This window comes from Myotis nattereri, assembly GCF_964212035.1.
Source record: "Myotis nattereri genome assembly, chromosome: X".
In the NCBI taxonomy this organism is placed as follows: domain Eukaryota; kingdom Metazoa; phylum Chordata; class Mammalia; order Chiroptera; family Vespertilionidae; genus Myotis; species Myotis nattereri.
In genome coordinates this window covers 44,709,290-44,728,128 of record NC_138078.1, presented here as the reverse complement: position 1 = coordinate 44,728,128, position 18,839 = coordinate 44,709,290, and the positions used below count along the sequence as shown (strand labels likewise).

General features: G+C 37.6%; 1 protein-coding gene across 2 annotated transcripts in view; it reads right to left on the bottom strand.

Annotated features, from left to right (window-relative positions):
- The window catches only part of NEXMIF (neurite extension and migration factor), a 536,136-nt gene that overhangs the window by 509,505 nt on the left and 7,792 nt on the right, over positions 1–18,839 (bottom strand). Inside the window, exons 2-5 of one of the 2 annotated variants that reach the window (XR_013995431.1) lie at positions 13,662–13,752; positions 11,318–11,404; positions 11,061–11,103; positions 10,243–10,573 (exon numbers count right to left, since the gene is read on the bottom strand). The gene's annotated coding sequence lies outside the window, so the exon portion shown is untranslated. Of the gene's footprint in view, positions 1–10,242; positions 10,574–11,060; positions 11,104–11,317; positions 11,405–13,661; positions 13,753–18,839 lie in introns of those variants that run through there. The other variant, XM_081080800.1, reaches the window with a different exon arrangement.

The window sequence follows — 18,839 nt, the reverse complement described above, 5'->3', positions numbered from 1 at the left end:
TCCTAGGAAATGTATTGGTAAACATATTGCTACTAGAGATGTCTGAGATTTTGATGTTCATGGTTTTTTCTAAGATTTTTATGGATTCATGTGTTACACTTAAGTCTTTTACCCATTTTGAGATTATTTTTGTGTATGGTGTAAATTGGTGATCTAGGGTTTTTTTGGGTTGTTTTTTTTTTTGGGGGGGGGCGGTTTGCATGTATCTGTCCAATTTTCCCAACACCATTTATTGAAGAGACTGTCTTTACTCCATTGTATGCTCTTGCCTCTTTTGTCAAATATTAATTGAGCATAATGGCTTGGGTTGATTTCTGGGTTCTTTTTTCTATTTCATTGGTCTATATGCTTGTTCTTGTGCTAGTACAAAGCTGTTTTGAGTACAGTGGCTTTGCAGCATAACTTGATATCCCATATTCTGATTCTTGTAACTTTGTTATTCTTTCTCAAGATTGCTGTGGCTATTTGAGGTCTTTTTTTATTCCATATAAATTTTTGGAGAGTTTGTTCTAGGTGTGTGAAATATGCCATTGGTATTTTAATATGGATTACATTGAATCTACAGATTGCTTTGGGTACTTTGGATATTTTAATGATGTTTTTCTACCAATCCATGAACACAGTATATTCTTCCTCTTGTTTATGTAATCCTCTATCTCTTTTTTACAAAGTCTTGTAATTTTCAGAATACAGAACCTTTACCTCTTTGGTTAAGTTTATTCCCAAGTATCTTAATTTTTTTGTTGCAATGGTAAATGGGATTGTTTCTCTTTCTGAGAGTTCATTATTGGTTTATAAAAATGCTATAAATTTCTGGGTGTTAATTTTATATCCTTCTATGTTTCCAAATTCCATTAATTAAATCTACTAGATTTTGATGGAGTAGTTATGGTTTCCTATGTACAGTATCATATCATCTGTGAATAATGACAATTGTACTTCTTCCTTTCCAATTTGGATGCCTTTTATTTATTCTTGTTGTCTGACTGCTATGACTAACACTTCCAGTACTATGTCAAAAAGTAGTGGTGAAAGTGCATATCCCTGTCTTATTCCTGTTCTTAGGGAAATGGTTTTAGCTTTTGCCCATTGAGTATGATGTTGGCTGTAGGTTTGTCATATAAAGCTTTTATTATGTTGGGGTATGATCCCCTATTCCCACTTTGCAGAGAGTTTTTATGAAAAAAGAGTGTTGGATTTTGTGGAATGCTTTTTCTGCATCAGTTGATATGATCATGTGATTTTTGTCTTGTAATCTGTTAATGTGCTATATCACATTTACCAGCCTTGCATCCCTGGAATAAATCCCACTTGGTCGTGATTTATTATATTTTTAATGTATTGCTGGATCCTATTTACTAAAATTTTGTTGGTGATTTTAGCATCTATGTTCATCGGGAATATTGGCCTGTAATTATTTTTCTTTGTAGTGTCTTTATCTGCTTTTCAGATTAGAAAACACTGGCTGCATTGAAAGAGCTTGAAAGTGTCCCTTCCTCTTCCATGTTTTGAAATAGCTTAAGGAGGATAAGTGTTAGTTCTTCTTTGAGTGTTGGGAAAAACTCCCCTGTGAAGCCGTCCTGACTCGTGCTTAAGTTTGCTGAAAGTTGTTTTTCCCATTTTTGTTTTTGTTTTTTTTATTACTGCTTCAGTATCATCAGTAGTTATTGGCCCATTAAGGTTTTCTGATTCTTCCTAATTGATTTTAGAAGGTTGTATTTTTCTAGAAATATATCTATTTCATCAACATTTCCAGTTTGTTGGAATAGAGTTATTCATAGTTCTCTTTTATGATCCTTTGTATCTCTGTGGGTCAGTTGTTACTTCACCTCCTTCATTTCTGATTTTTGTTTAATTGGGTCCTTTCTCTTTGTTTCTTGGTGAGTGTGGCAAGAGGCTCATCAAAATTGTTTATCCTTTCAAAGTACCAGCTCTTGGTTTTATTGATCTTTTGTATTTCTTTTTTGTCTCTAAGTCATTTATTTCTGCTTTATTATTTCTTTACTTCTACCCACTCTGGGTTTTCTTGTTACTCTCTTTCTATTTCTTCAAGTTGTAGGGTTAGATAACTTATTACAATTTTTTCTTGTTTTTTGAGGTAAGTCTGTAATGCTTTGAACTTCCCCCCTCAGGATTGCTTTCACCTTGTCCCATAGATTTTGGATTGTTGTGTTCTCATTGTCATTTGTTTCCAGGATTTTTTTTACTTCTTCTTTGATCTCTTTCATAAATAGTATGCTATTTAGCCTCCATGTGTATGATGGCTTTTGAATTTTTTTATTATAGTTGATATCTAATTTCATGCCATTGTGATATGAGAAGATGCTTGATATGATTTCAATCTCCTTGTATTTAGCTTGTGTCCTAACATGTTATCTATCTTTGAAAATGCCCTGTGTGCATTTTAGAACAATGTATATTCTGTAGCTTTGGGGTGAAATATTCTGAAGATGTCAATTAGTTCCATCTGATCTACTAAGTCATTTAGGATTGCTGTTTCCTTGTTTATTTTTTGTCTAGAAGATTTATCTAGTGATATCAATAGGGTATTAAAGTCCCCAACTATGATGGTATTGCTGTCCATCTCTCCCTTGATATCTTCCAGAAGTTTATTTTTATGTATTTGAATGTTCATGTATTGGGTGCATATATGTTTACCAGAGTTATATCCTCTTGTTCTATCAATCCCTTTATTATTATGAAATGGCTTTCTTTTTATCTCTTTGTTATGGCCTTCACTTTGTGGTCTATTTTGTCAGATATAAGTATTGTTACCCCAGCTTTTTTTCATTTCCATTGGCCTGAAGAATTTTTTTCCATCCCTTCACTTTCAGTCCTTATGAGTCCTTTGTTTTGACATGGGTCTCTTATAGACAGCATATATTTGGGTCATGTTTTCTTATCCATTCAGCTACCCTATGTCTGTTGATTGGAGCATTTAATCCATTTATGTTTAAGGTTATAATTGATAAGTACTTGTTTGTTACCATTTTTATTCTTTACTAGAGGCCCAGTACACAAAATGTGTGCATGGGTAGGGTCCCTATTCATGACCAGCCATCAGGGTTGAACTGTGGGGTGACTGGGGCCCCCGCTCATACCCACCTTGGCCTGGCACCACCCACTCTCCAGCCCTGCCCCCCGCCACCACAACTGATAGCCATCTGTGGGGTGACCAGCAGGGTGATCTGGGCCTCCACTATCATCCACCTTGGCCTGGCACTGCCTGTTCACCTTCTCCACCATCCCACTGTAGTCCTGCTCTTGTTGGAGCCCATCAGGGCCAGCAGCATCTCCACTGCCGCCCACTGCCTGCACCACATCACCAACACCCACCATATTCCATGCTGCCCCCTAGTGGTCAGCACACATCTAACTTCCAGTCAGTTGAACTCCGGCCTGTGGGGACAATTTGCATATTAGTCTTTTATTATATAGGATGCTTATGTTCCTCCCTCTCTTTCTAGTTCTTCTGCATACAACAGTCTCTTCAGGAGTTCTTGTAATGTTGATTTGGTGGTAATAAACTCCTTTAGCTCTTTTTTTGGTCTGCAAAGCTCCTGATTTCATCTTCAGTTTTGAATGATAGCCTTGCAGAATAGAGTAGTCTTGAATTCAGTCCCTTGTTTTTCATTACTTTGTATACTTCATGCCACTCCCTTCTGGTATTGTGTGTTTCTGTTGATAAATCAGCTGGTAATCTAATGGGAGATTCCGTACAGGTAACTTTCTGTCTCTCTGTTGCAGCCTTTATGATTCTTTCTTTGTCTTTAATGGTTGACATTTTAATTATTATGTGTCTTGGTGTGGCTCTTTTTGGGCTCATCTTGTTTGGGACTCTCTGTGCTTCCTGAACTTGTGTGACCTTTTTCTTCCCCAAGTCAGGGAAGTTTTCTGTCATTATTTCTTCAAACAGGTTTCCCATTCCTTGCTCAGCTTCCTTTCCTTCTAGCACCGCCATTATGTGAATCTTGCTTCTTTTCATGTTGTCTCAAAGCTCCCTTAAACTCTCCTCCTACATTTTAATTTTTTTTTTTCAATTGCTGCTCTGATTGTGTTTTTTTTCCTCCCCTGTCTTCTAACTCACTGATTCGGTCCTCAGTTTCTTCTAGTGTACCATTGAAACCTCCCATTGTGATCTTTTTGTTGCTATGTCATTCTTCATTTCCTCTCAATTCTTATCTATATTGGTGTATTTCTCATTCAGCTCCTTATAATTCTCATTGAATTGCTATTAATAGTCAGATGTTTGACCATCCTTATAACCATTACTTTAAATTATTTATCTGACAAATTACTTTCCTCCACTTCATTTAGTTTCTTTTCTGGCGATTCCAACCTTTTCTTTCATTTGGGGATTATTACTTTGTCTCCCTATTTTTTCTGTTCCTTTGTATTTGTTTCTGTCTAGACCAAACTGCTATGCCACCAATCTTTTGGGGGTGTGGTCCTATGTAGTAAGTGTATTGTGGGACCCAGTGGTGCAGTCTCTCAGCTCTCCTAAGCTAGGTGTTCTAGGAAAGCCCCCTACTTGAGTTATTTGGTTTCTCCTGTTGTAGTTAGGTCTTGAATGCTATTGTTCTGTTTGTGGATAGCGTCTCTTCACAGGTTGTCTGACTATGTGACTCATCCCCGAACTGACTGTGCAAGTGTTGTGGATGTCCTCCAGGTCCTGGCTCCCATGGCAAGGGTCTCCTGTGAGGTCCCACTTGCATGCAGCTCACTGCATGGGTCTGTTGTGGTGTCCAAGGCCAGTCTGGGTGTTGGTGAGGCTGCCCTCCACACCGCCACTGTTCTCCTCTTCAAGATGGTGTGGTTTCTGTGTCAGAGATGCACCTGCCTGTGAAGTGCCTGTAGAGGTAGCAGGAGCTCTTTGTCCAGAAAAGCCTGATCCACCAGCCCCTGAGATTCCTGTGAGATCTAGCTGTCACACACACACACACACACACACACACACACACACACACACACCGCATACACACACTATCCTCTTACTCTCTTACTCACTGACACTCCCTCACTCCTGTCCTACTGGATACCATGTTGCCGCCTAAAAGAATTCTTGCAGCATGAAAATCTTTGGCCATCTGAGCAAAACCTCAACTTAGTTCATCTGCCAGAGAACATATTTGAATCCATAATTTTTCTTTGGAGTTTTGTATTGTTTTATCTGTGTGTTTATGTATGTCTATGTATGCATATTATAAATACTATATGTTCCTACCAATAGATGGCATTGCCAAAAATTGATTTGTAAATTCAAATTTAGATTGTAAATGGGCCCTGTTTAATTGGATTAAAACAAATGATGCTCGTACAAATTGGAAAAAATAACAGAAACTAACGCAATTGCTTTTCAAGTGTACATAATCTATGATTAATCTTTAATAAATAAAAATGAGCTAAGAATGTCGATTTTCTTAAATATATGCAGCTGTCCACTTTCCTTGAGGTTCAGAGCTAGAAGACTAGATGGGAAACCAGGGTAATAAGTTTGGAGACCTTAATGTGTTATTTTACAAGTTTAAAAGGGTGAAAGTTTCCTCAGATTAAGATCCAGACACTTGTGACAAAACCTAATTAAGGTGTGACTGAAATAATTGCATATAAATAATAAGATGTGTGTTGGGTAAAAGAAGGTATGAGGAATCAAAATAAATATTTATTGAGGGATAAAAAGTAATTTTGTTTTAAAGTGATTGTCCCAGAATAATAAAGATAAAAAGATAGGACAAAAGCTGAATATTTTATGAACGTTTCAGAATGTTTGTGAAAATTGTGGAAGGTTTATTGAGAAAGAATATTGATAGAAAAAATCTTATGTATGGTCAAACCTAGATTGTGACAGATTTATTTATTTAAATTAATTCAAAAGTACACTGATGCAGAATAAGAATTTTGGTTTCTTTCTCTCTTAAAAGAGCAAGAGTGGATAATAGCAATTCTAACAGGTGTGATGTGCTATCTCATTACAGTTTTGATTTGCATTTACCTAATAGCTAGGGAAGCTGAACATACAGATCATGTATCATAGAAATGTACACTTGAAACTTATATAACAATATTAACCAATGTCACCCCAACAAATTTAATTTTTTAAAAAGGGAAAATAATTTTCTAAGCTATTGGTATGCTATTACATTTAAAAAGCTAAATTTTGCTTCTAACCATTTGACTTTCTATAATTGCTTATAAAGGTTTAAGTAGACAAATTGATAGCTAAAATAGGAAAATCTTTACAAAAGGGAGAAATGAAACTAATTAAGCATATTTGAACTTTAAAAAGTGGATTTCAATCCAAATATTCCATAAAAATAAAAGTGCACTAATGATGATTTGTATATATTCTCATTGGGTAGAAGCATTCCCACATCAAAAGGCTATAACCTCAGCAAGTTACTAAAATAGTTCTAGAAAGCATTTTTTCTGCTTGAAAAATCCCGACAGCATCCCACAGAGATTGGGAAACCTATTTTACTAGATAAATTCTATACTAGGTATGCAAATTTTAACTGATATTGCATCATTTCCATTGCACTTACCATCCAGTCCTCTGATTTTATATAACAAATGAAAAAAGAGTTAAAATTCAATTGGTAAAACTTATTGATTTATTCAATCTACTTTGTCCTAAAGCCCTTCACTTGCTATTCTTAACTTAAGATTTATTCCCTTTGGGAAGCATCAATTGTCCCCTTTTAGAAATCATTACTGGAAGACATATAAAACTATATCAAGTGACACGTGAACCTTCCTTATTAAAAAGACTTTTTAACTTATTGTAAAGAACTTATAAAGGCTCTTGAAATTACTGAAAGTTTATAGAGCAATATTTTCACAGTGCACTTCTGGGAGATGAAAACACCAAACATGTTGGCCTATAACTTGGATATATGGTCCATCAAAAAAGACATCGCCACAAGGACCCCCTTCAGCCTCACTGACAGGGACCATGCTGGGTATTGTTAACTAATCCCTGACTTGAAAAGTTAAAAGAAATATATATTTTTCATTTAAGAAGGCTCCCACACTTGCACTTCATTCACCTGATTGAACACTCCAGTCTATAGGAGACCTCAAATTAAAGTTATCCAGAGCAGACAACCACTCAGATAAACAGCAGATTGCACCAGAAGCAGATGGCTTTTTCCAGAGTACAAAACTGGGCCAGTGAAGTCAATTTCAGCTATATATGATCCACATAATCCATACATTTATTTCCTAGTTGTCATTTTCCTGGGTATGTTAATGATTTTAATTCTTTCATAATAAGCTTGTCACTTCACCTGTGTTTTAGGTTGTATGTTCTAGTTATATCATATCATTTAATCCTCAACTATACAGTACTTTCTTTTGTTGTTGTTGTTTCAACCATTGTAAATGGGAGACTTTGGCATAAAAGTATTATGATACAATGATTTCAAACCTTACTTTCCTCCTGGAAGCTATCTGAATGTTAGATTGCCATCCAATGCCTGCCTCTGCCTCTGGTAAAACTGATGACCCTATAGATATTTCTGTTAGCAATTTCTCAACTGCCCCTAACTATACCATTGATTTCAGCAGAGCTCCCCCTTCTGAAACTTACTAAGTTAAATTGTAAAAGGGAGTTCCACCTTTCCCTTCTGCCTACCTAAACCTTCCCTATGCATCAGACATACTCTCCCTAGGTGAAATCTAACCATATCCCACAATTGAGTTAGTCACTAGCCACCCCTTGTCATATCACTACCGATATCTTAAATGCCTTACATCTGGTTGCACCTATTTCAACCCTGACTGCTGTGGAACTACCCCTTGTAAGGCCTTTGTGAGTGGAAACAGCCCACACTGTCATAAACCTAAATGTTCACACCACAATATTCAAACACACTGGAAAGAACTCCTACAGGGATGTTCAAACCAGACTTGAGTCCTGGTTGAGAAATGTTCTCACCTCCCTTCCTGTTAATGAATAAATAAATGAACAAACTCTTGCAGGCATTCTTTGTGCCCCCACAGATTATATTTTTGTCTGGGCATACAAAAATCAGCCTTGGCATTTGACCCATGGTCAGCAAACTGCAGCTCGCAAGCCACATGTGGTTCTTTGGCCCCTTGAGTGTGGCTCTTCCTAAGCTTTAGGAGTACCCTAATTAAGTTAATAACAATGTACCTACCTATATAGTTTAAGTTTAAAAAATTTGGCTCTCAAAAGAAATTTCAATCGTTGTACTATTGATATTTGGCTCTGTTGACTAATGAGTTTGCCGACCACTGGTATAGACAGTTGGAGACTGATTGGGCAATGCCTTTTGGGTCACTTGACATCCTCTTTTACTATCCTCAAAATGATAACACCGACCCCTTCAAGTTCTCATCAGAGGAAAAAAGGGGCCTTATCAATAGTAGATTACTATCCTGATGAGGATCCATCTGTTTATGAAGATAACTAGTGTGGTTTCTCTGTGGAATTCGACTTGACAGGAGTTTCTTAGGAGATAAGGGCAATTGTTTTCTCAGAATTGTATACTCATAAGGTGGCCTTGGTAATGCTTAATTAGATATAATGTGAAACCTAACTAGAGGCATCAATCAAACTGATCACTCAACAGCCAGAGCCTTTTGAGCCCAGCAAACATCTTTATACTCCTGATCATGAGTAGTCCTCAACAACAGAGTCAGCCTTGGTTATGTGCTCACAGCCTAAAGAGGCATTTGTACCATAGCCAATACAGCCTGATGTTCTTGGATAAATACTTCTTCCCAGGTAGAATTAGAAAAAAACAAACTCCTCAATCTTACCAAATACCTTAGGGGCTTTCCAGTTTTGCTTCTAGTGTCAATGGCTGGTTGAGATTTACATTTGCTGACATTTTCAGCTGGCTCCCAACTATACTTGGAATTATTTTAAGGTCTGGGTTGCAATTTGTTATTCTAATTTGTTCAATATATTTGTTAAACTATTGATGTATAACCAAATAGTTAAAACCACCTACAAAAACTCTAGTAATTATTACATGAAGAATATAAATGATCCATCACACCACAATTTCCCTCCATGTTTGTCAACAGGTTCTTATTGAAAGGAGGAAGTGTGGGCTCTGAGAAAGAAAATACCTACTGAGAAGGACTCTTGATAGCCAAATGGGCTCAAATTTAAAAGCAGAGCCTAGCAATTGTTTCTAAATAGTCGCCTCTCATAAAAACTGCACTTCAGTGAGGATCCTGCACTGAAACCTCTGCCTCACACACTGAACTGCCTGCCTATATTGTGTTCTTGCAATCTGATCCAACCCTTATAAGGAAACTACTGAAATTGTTTCAAACAACAGGTCTGAGACTTTCCCTGTCCAATTAGAGCTGTGTAGCTATATCTCTATCAACATCGTCACCAACCAATCAGAGTGGCTCCATTCTGACCAATCAGGGCAGTGCATTTTGGACCAAACTGTGAGTATTTGGGGTCTTCATTTGCATAAGGATGTACCAATCAGGAACCAAGGGCAGGGACATCTGTCTATATAAGTCAGCTCCCCCTCTGGCTTGAAGAGTGCACTTTTCCTTTCCACTAAAGGCTGAAGACTTGTGGCTTCCTCAGCTGGAGCTGAAACACCAAAGGTGTCTCAACAGAGCTGAGCAAACTGGCACAGGACAGAATGGAGTGAACTGGTGCATAGCAGAGCAGAGCAAGCAGAGCAGATCAGAACTGTCTAGCCAGAGAGGGGCCTCTCCCCAGAGGTCTCTCCCCAGGGTCGCCTAGCCCCAAGGCCTCCTTATAGCCATGCTGTTTTACAGCCATACTGCTTTATAATTGAGCTGTAACACTATTAAGCTGTTACGTAGCCATGCTATTCTCATAGCCATGCTGTACCACAATTGAGCTGTTTGCACTGAATAAATTTCCTTCTTCACTGCACCACAAATTGGTAATTTCTGTTGGCATAGAATTGGCACTAACAACCATTGGTGGATGTGGCTAAATAGCTAAATTGTGCTTTAAAAATTATTCACTGGGAAGATTTCCATGTACAAATCTACCTTTCGAAAACTGCATTATGACATTATAGTGTTAAGAGGAGACAAGCAAGATAAGTTATAACCATAGAAACAAATAATGTACAGGAAAATAGATAAGAAGGTCAAAATATGAAAATGATCAGTCCTTGATTTCTTTATTTTTCTGTATTTCCCACAATTTATTAATATTGATAATTTTTATAATAAAAATTGCAATTTTTCTTTTATTTTGTTCATTTTTTACTATGGAAAGGTTTCACATACAGAACAGGGCGACGGGACTTTTGAGTACAATATTAAATGGACATGTGCCCTTGCTAAGTCAATTTCTTTCTCTGGGCCTCTGTTACTCCTTCATAAAATGTAGACTGACAAGGAGGTATTAGTCAATATTTTATAGCCAAATTACTGACCTGGCTGAGCTGCATAGAGTTTTGGCAAATTGAAGTCTACAGTAGGACTTTGAGCTCTCTGATCCCATAACTATAAATTGGTGGGATATTTTCTTTTATTTCTTGTTTTCTTTTTGTTGTTGTTGTTAATCCTCACCCAAGGATATTTTTTCCATTGATTTCTAGAGAATGGAAGGGAGAAGGAAGGTGGAGAGAGAGAGGAACATCAATGTGACAGAGACACTCCATTGGTTGCCTCCTGCATGTGCCTCTACTGGAGCCAGGGATCAAACTTACAACCCAGGTATGTGCCCTCTACCCTTCAGTGTGTCTGCTGATGCTCTAACCATTGAGATACACCAGACAGCACTGATTGGATTTTCAATTTACCTGCAACATGATTATATATTATCATACAAAATATCTTGAAAAGGTAATGTACATGTTATTGGCTCTAGGACACAGTGGAAAAGGGAAATGTAAAAAGAAAATAGAATACATCCCCAAACAAGATGTTGAATGAAAGAAAATAAACCTAGCTGCAGAATGATATATACATTAGGATATTACCTATGTAAATTAATAAAAACATAATTTTACATATAACTATATACACACACATACATACATACATGTAAAAGTATAAAAATGAAATGGAAGAATACATACCAAATTCATCTTTGCCTCTGAGAATGATTGGAGAGGAATGGGGCTGAAAATAGGGGACAGAAATTAAATTGTCTGTAACGTTTTATTTACCCCACTGGAAAAATATCTAAAGCAAACAATGTTAAAAATGGTAACAGTTGTTATGCAACATAAGTAAGTTCTAGAGCTCTGCTAAACAACATAGTGCCTATAGTTAACAATACTGTATTGTACATTTAAAAAGTTGTTAAGTAGGTAGATATGTTAAGTGTTCTTACCACACAAGAAATGTTGTTTATCAATTCTGAGTAGAGATCCAGGTGTGTTTGTTATATCATTGATTCTCCATGCTTTTCGGTATTTTTCTACTTATTCAAAATAAAAACATAAATCATTTTCAAAGCCAAATGCCGATTATTTCTTTTCTGTATTTTTAAATCTGTCCAATGTCCATGGATTATTTTGATAAATGATAAATGAATTTAATCTCAAAATAAGAAAATGAAAAAAGGATAAAAGTAATAGGACAAAAGTAAGTAAAAGAGACAGTTACTGTGATAAGATAGACAGGGACCCTGGGAACCTCAGGAAATTCTTGCCCAAAAGTAACCAACAAATCCCTGTACTAGAGCATAAGCCAAAGACTTAACAAATGGATCCATCAAAAGATGGAAGCTGCTGGGTGTTCCTTCAACCATCATATGTACTAAAACCCTACTCTGCTTCATTGATTTCTTCAGATAGAAACTTCCAGTGAGTCTTCTCCAAGTGCTTAGCCTTGTAGGGACAAATTGTCCATCTCGGTTTCCAAGATGGCTGTTATACCACCACAAATCACTTCTTTCATGCCTTCTTGAGTCAAATTTCTACTGGTTTCTAGGAATCATATGGGGAATATAGTTCTCTGAATTTATTCCTTCAGAGTACTCAGCTTACAACATTTCTTAAACTAAATTTCTTACTACAAAAGCTGAACCTGTTTAGATAAAGCTTTTCATTTTCCCCTACAGCCCTCTCCCCAAGCTAAAGCCCTATCAAAGTCGGAAATGTCATTTTAACCCGTAACTCCAAAGAAATCTCAGTAATCTTAGCTCTTTGCCATATAGTGATTGACAATTGAATCCATGTGTTTTTATCAACTCATCATCTCTTGATTTTCCCTTTCTGGTAGCCCTTTCCCCCCGAAGCTCTCCTTGCTTTTTGTGGGCAACTCACAATATGATGTTTTTGAATGGTTCTGCCACACCCAGAGCCACAAAACTGTCTGAGCTGATGTAACTGAAACACTGACTCCAGATTTTGCTAAGGGTAGCAATGACCTTATATCCAGCCACACATTATGACAGGAAAAGAGCTGTAGTCAAACAAGATATGGATCCCAGGGCAAAGGTTAAAGGCCCTGCTGATCAATGAGGGGTGTGGGTTGGGAAGGTGGTCAAGTAAATGAGAGTGCTAAGTGGAATAGGTAAACATGGGCTTCGTACATTCAGAAGCAAGAGTCCCCCTTACCTCAGTGCTCAAATAGACCACTGATAGGGCAAGCTAAGGGAAAGGATCAGGGATTGACCTGTAATTATCACCCTCCTTGATTTACAGGGTGGCTTTGGGCAACTCGTTTTAATGTATCTGAGACTCAGATCCTCCATATGAAAAATGTTACCATCATGGAAACGGTTACTGTATTGTGGGAAAAGACCTTAGAGATAAGCTCTAAACTAAACTCTCACTTTAGTTTGAAAACTCTGAGGCCCAGGGAGTGGAATCAATGTGTACAACGTGGTCTTCAATATTTACCTTTCCTAAGTCCATGAGGTTGTTTGTGAGGCCAAATGACATAAAACATAGGAGCCCTCTGACTCCTTTAGAAGAGAGGGGCTATAAAATTTTAAGGTGTTATTGGCAACCGTAGTGCCCATGTTTCCTTAACATAATTCTGTCTCCTGAATGAAGACAGACCAGTCTGAGTTTTCATTTTCTCAGGACCACTGAACATACAGCTGTCTCCCTCAGCTGACCATCTCAGCAACAAGCCCAGACAGAAGCTCTCTGCCTTATCATCCGCTGTGGCCTTTCCAACCTCAGGCTGTCCCAGCTGTTTGAGCAGCCCTTCTACCCATGAGTCTGGAAACAGCTGGCCCCCCAGTATTTTCTTTCAGGCCCATTGTGGTCAATGCTACCTCTCACCATGTGACACACAGCATTTCAGTGCCATAAGTACATGACATAGAGCAGAGAGAAGATAATTACAAAGGGCCCCCTAGAGGGCTATTGGGAGATTAGATCAGAGTCAAGCAGATCAGAGAAAGGATGAGGAAGTCGAAAAGGACAGAGGGCAAAATAAAGAGCATGCCTAGGATCACACTCTTCCTTTCAGTGTATATTGTGCCAAAATGGCTTTTCATGTAAAAGTATAATATGTCTAGTATGTGGCCTAGCTGACTAGAGCAGGCCTGTGGATTTTTCAGTCTAATAAATTAAGTTTTCAGAAAATAAAGGAATCCCATTCCTGGTGTTAGCTGTATCCACTGCAGGCCTCCATTAACAAATGGTATTTAGTCCTGGAATATACCTGAGGGTAGAATGTGGAGATGAAAATCAAAAGGGGGAGATTAGTTCACCTACCTGCTTTTCAGCATCTTTCAGTGTTTGACTAGAAGTGACTTTGGCCTTGAATCATGAATCATTGGGGTCATCAATATCATGACATCAGCACCTTAGACAATAAACAAATGGGTCTTTCTATTTATTCAGGTGCTAAATATATGTAGCTACTAAAGCATTATTGAAATAAGGCAAAAAACAACAACATAGTGGTTAATAGAAAAGGGTGAGTTCAATGGCAAGGAAGGCTGATTTCAGGTTCTCTACCCAGATCTGGAGAGCAATATCCTGATTTTTTGGCTCTTCTGATTAACTGGTGACCACTGTCTTCAAAATTAAGTGGTGTATTTGGAGACTTCTTGAGAGACAAAGTGACAAATTGGGATTTTTGTTGCTCCCACTATATCATTTCCATATCTCTGAGTAACAAACCAGGTACACTCACCTCTTACCCACAAATACACATATGGAAGGATATAGGTAAGTCATGATATAGGATTTAACAACCAACACTTTGGCCTTGAGTTATAAAGTATGCTTATCTTTCTCTTTGCAGCCTAACTTCCAAACTGCTTCTTCCTCAGATGAGTATTGTTTTTGTTTAGTTTTAAGTCAAATTACATATATCTGAAAACTCACTATAAAACTGGCACCATTCACCTTCCTTTCAACTATTCAGCCAAATGATTATGACTATGTAATTTATGAAACATCTTAACATGTCAAGGCTGCAGCTTTTCAAATACAGGATTTGCTATGAAAAAAAGAATGTGACTTATATACTCTATATACAACACATTCAACAGGCAATAGGTACATCTCTTCCCTTGCCAGTGGGATTATAGTATTGTATATAGGCAGCCCACAAAAAGAAGCACATAGAGATGTATACACAAATACAGAGAGCCAGTAAGGGAAATTGAAAACAGTGTATTTACATTGAGGATACCACTGCAAGTCTAAGCAAAGAGAGATTGAAAAGGCAACAGTTATGCCAGTGCACAAAGAAGCTGTGTAATAGGGTCTACTGATTCTCTGGGCCTTGGACAAAAGTACCAACAAGTCAACATGGAGCTCTGTGAAGGAAAGAGCTCTTTCAAAAATGCCCCCTCTTGGCTGAGGATCCAAGAATGGGGCCACCAAGATGCCAAATAAACCCTAGATTCTACAAACTGAATCAATATCCCTTTCACAAACTACTCTTTTTTGTTAATATTTCCTCAGTCAATAATCATTTCAGTCACAGAGGTGGAGTTTGTTGCTATGAATAAACCAAGTAACTTCTCCCCAATAGGGGAGGCTTTCCCAGAAAATCTGCAGCATGTTCCTCCACCTCTGTTACAAGAGTTGATAGAAACTTCGTTAATAGTATGGTATACAGAGTTTCTAACAACTCTACTGGGTCCTTACTGTCCAGCCGACTTCTCTGTGCTCATATCTCTCTAATACTCTTAGCACCTCAGGTTTTGCAACCAAACCCCATCCATACACCTCAGATCCAATGTAAGTTCTTGTCTAATTCTACCTGTGCCACAGTATCTAACCTCAAACTTCAATTCTTATAGGACAAAGCTCCCTTTTGAACCCCCAGCCTTCCCAGAATAATGATGAAATGTCCCATACATGTGTTGTACAATATGGCAGCCACTAACCACAGATGATTATCAAACACCTGAAATGTGACTGAATTTCAACCCTTCACTCAGCAGTAATGAGAAGATCTGCTCTCCAAGTGTCAACAGAAGCTGAATGGAGAACCTGGACTTCTATTTTGACCAGGAACTAACAAGGCAACACACTGCCTTCCCCTGCTGTAACAGTGTCAGAGAAAGCTAGCTAAAACATTAAGTTCAAATAAGACCCAGAGTCTCATAATATATTACAAAAATATCTAGGTTTCTGTAAAAAAAAAATCATTCATCATATAAGAATGAGAAAGATCTCCAAATGGATAAAAAAAATCCAAAGCCAAGATGACAAAATGTTAGAATTATCTGACAAAGATTTTAAAGCAGTAATGATTTAAAAAAGTACCCCAATAAGCAATTACAAACTCTCTTGAAACAAATGAAAAATAGAAATTCTCAGAAAAATAGAAGATGCATTGAAGAACCAAGTGAAAATTTTATAAATAAAAAGTACAATAACTGAATTATTTTTGTTGTTAATCCTCACCTGAGAATATTTTTCCATTAATTTTTAGAGAAAGTGGAAGGGAGGGGTAGAGACAGAGAGAGAAACTTTGATGTGAGAGAGACACAGCAATTTGGTTGCCTCCTGCACTTGCCCCAACCAGGGCCAGGATTAAACAGGGCCGGGGATTGAGTCTACAACTGAGGTAACCTTGACCAGAATCTAATCAAACCAGGGACCCTTCAATCCAAAGGCCAATGCTTTAGCCACTTAGACAACCTGGCTAGGGCCTAATATTTTTTTTTAAAATCAACATGCCCACAGCAAGCCGGTGAAGAGAGCAGTACAGCAGACCCAGTCAGAGAGGTCAGTAGCTTGGCATATGGCAGAGATACAGGTGGAGATACAGGACATGGGCAAGGTGAAGCTGACAGGAGGTAGGACAAGTGTGGGATGAGGTGAACTGCTTCTCATATCATAGACTGCAGAGATGAGTTCAGAGATAGTGAGTTGGATCTGGAAGGTGTTGACTTTGAGATGACATCTAAGTGAAAGTGCCAAGCATGCTGATGAAATAATAAAGTGCCATCTTTTAAAGCATAAAACAACAACAGATGACCTCTACAGAAGAATGGAGAGGACTGAGGAAAGAATCCGGTAACTTAAAAATAGAAAAATAGAAATTCTTCAATCTGAACAACAGAGAAAAATTGACTGAAAAAACTAAACAAGGTCTCAGGAACCTGTGGGATTATAAAAATATATGTATCTAACTTTTCTGTCAGCAAAGGAGAACTGTCATGATAGGATAATGATGATTTCACAGAAAATGCATTTAAGGAAATAATGGCTGAAATTCTCCCAAAATTGCTCAATGACATAATCCTACAGATTCAAGAAGCTGATAGTATTCCAAACTGGATGAATCCAAAGAAATCCATGCCAAGATACATCATAGCCAAGCTTCTGAAAACTAAAGACATTTTTTTAAAAAGAGAGATATTGAAAGCAATGAGAAAGAGATGATGCCTTACCTACAAGGGGGGGGGGGACAGTTTGAATGGCAGCAGTTTTCTCATCAAAACCCATGGAGGTCAGAAGGAAATGATACTTTTTTCAAGAGCTGGAAGAAAAGAACTGTCAATTCAGAATCCTATATCCTGTGAAAATATCCTTCAAGAATGAAGGTGAAATCAAGAAATTCTCAGATGAAAGAAAACTAAGAGAATTTGTTGCCAACAAACTTGCATTAAAAGAATGACTAATGGATATTCTCTAAACAGAAAGAAAATATAAAAGAAAGAATTTGGAACCTTATGGAGGAAGAAAAACAACAGGAAGAGTAAGAGTCAACACAATTGACTTTTCTGCTCATGTTGAGTTTCCTCAAGTATGTTTGACAGTTGAAGCAAAAATTATGACATTGTCCAATTTAGTTCTAAATATATATAGAAGAAATATTTAAGACAATCTATATATATAAAAGCCTAAGTGACCAGCCAACCAGCCAACTGGCCAGTAGCTATGATGCACACTAACCACCAGGGGGCAGATGCTCAATGCAGGAACTGCCGAGCTGTGGTGACTTGGCAGCTGCAGTTCTCAGGTGAATCACCCTGGAATCGTGCTGTCTCCTCTCTGATTCCAGTTGTGTCACCTGAGAACACCCATCTCGCAATCTGGGACCCCTTGGGGAATGTCAGAGAGCCAGTTTCATCCTGATCCCCACAGACCAGGCCAAGGGACCCCACCGGTGCACAAATCCATGCACTGGGCCTCTAGTGGTATTATAAAGAAGGATGATAAAGGGGCTTTAAAGCATTACTCAAATAGGTAAAATGCTGATATTAGTAGAGTGTGATAAGTTATGTACAAGCACTCTGGAAAATGGTTTTGAAGGTTCTTAAAAAACTAATCATACTATATAGCCCAGCAATCACATTCCTAGACATTTTTCCCAGATAAATGAAAACTATGTTCATACAAAAACTTGTACACTAATTTGTACATTTTTATTTGTAATGGCCAAAAACTGGAGACAACCAAAATGTCCTCAACAGGTATATGGTTAAGCAAACTGTGATAGATTCACACCATGAAATACTGTTCAACAGTAAAAAGGAATGTACAGTCTATACACAAAAACTTGGATGAATCTCAAGGGCCTTATGCTGAGTGAAAACAAGCCAATCTTAAAAGGTCACATACTCTATAAATCTATTTATATAAAATTTTAAAATGAATTTAGAAAAGATGATTAATGTTTGCCATGGGCTAGAGATAGTGGGGATGAAGGGAATCAGTGTGACTATAAAGAGATCTAAGGCTGGCACAAGAGAGATGGTTATGATGATGGAATAATACTTTGTCTTTGATTGTGGTGTTAGTTACACAAATCTACTCATATGATAAAATGGCATAGAACTAAATGCTTCCATTGTTCCAATGTCAAGTTCATGGTTTTGATATTAATATAATATAATTATGTAAGATGTAACCATTTAGGGAACTTGGTGAAGGGTACATAGAGCCTCTCTGTCCTTTCAACTTCCTGTGAATCTATAATTATTTCAAAATTATAAAAATCAAGTTACTGTGGCAGGCAGAGTAATGGCACTACAAAGTAGTCCACAACCTACTCCTAGAACCTATGAATAAGGTATGTTTTATGGTACATAAAGAACTAAGGTTACAGAGGGAATTAAGTTTGCAAATCATCTAATCTTGAGGTGGGAGATTATTCTCATTATTCATCCAGATAGACCCAATGTAATCACGGGGGGATTTAAAAGTGGAAGAGGGAGGCAGAAGAATGAGAGTAAGAAAAGGAGATGTGACAGTAGAAGCAAGGAAAGGGAGTCTCTCCTAGAGCTTCCACAAAGGAATTCATCCCTGTTCACACCTTGATTTTAATGCAGTGAAACCAATTCAGATTTCTCACCTCTAGAACTATAGGATAATAAACTTACGTTGTTTTAAACCACTAAGCTTTTGGTAATTTGTTATATCAGCAATAGAAAATGAATACAGCCACCAGCTAGGGGTAAAAGATTAACCCACTCAAAG